An 893-nucleotide genomic window follows, 5' to 3' on the forward strand; every position below is an offset into this window, starting at 1 on the left:
GGGGATTGCATTAAATCTGTATAATGCTTTAGGTAATATAGTCATTTTAACTCTGTTGATTCTTCCAATCCAAGAACACGAAATATCTTTCCTTTCCTTTGTATCTTCTTCAATTTCTTTTGATAGGGTCTTGTAGTTTTCATTATGTAGGTCCTTCACTTGTTTCATTAAATTTATTCTTAGGTATTTTATTCTTTTTGTTGCAATTGCAAAAGGAACTATTTTTTCCACTTCTTTTTCTGACACTTCATTATTAGAGTATAGGAAAGCTATGGATTTTTGAACATTGATTTTTGTATGCAGAGACTTTCCTGTATTCGCTTATTGTTTCTAGTAGTGTTCTTGTGGAGTCATTAGGGTTTTCTGTATAGAGAATCGTGTCATCAGCAAATAGTGACAGTGTGACTTCTTCCTATTCAGATGCCTTTTATATCTCTCTCTTGATTGCACTCGCTAGGATCTCCAATGTTATAGTGAATAAGAGTGGTGATAGTGGACAGCCTTGCCTTGTTCCTGATCTTAGAGGGAAAGTTTTTAGTTTTCTGTCACTAAGTATAATATTGGCTGAGGGTTTGTCATAAATGATCATATGATTCTTTTTTAATTTGTTTATGTGGTGTATCACATTAATCGATTTGTGTATGTTGAACCATCTCTGTGCCCCTGGGATGAAGTCCACTTGATCATGCTGTACAATCTTTTTAACATGTCGCTGTATCATTTTGCTAATATTTAGGATTTTTGCATCTGTGTTCATGAGAGAAATTGGTCTGTAGTTTTCTTTTTTTGTGTTATCCTTACCAGGTTTTGATATCAGAGTGATATTGGCCTCTTAAAATGAGTTGGGAAGTATTGCTTTCTTTTCAATTTTTTCGAAGAATTTGAGGAGAATA

The sequence above is a fragment of the Pteropus vampyrus genome, unplaced genomic scaffold (assembly GCF_000151845.1).
Source record: "Pteropus vampyrus isolate Shadow unplaced genomic scaffold, Pvam_2.0 Scaffold20, whole genome shotgun sequence".
NCBI classification, from domain to species: domain Eukaryota; kingdom Metazoa; phylum Chordata; class Mammalia; order Chiroptera; family Pteropodidae; genus Pteropus; species Pteropus vampyrus.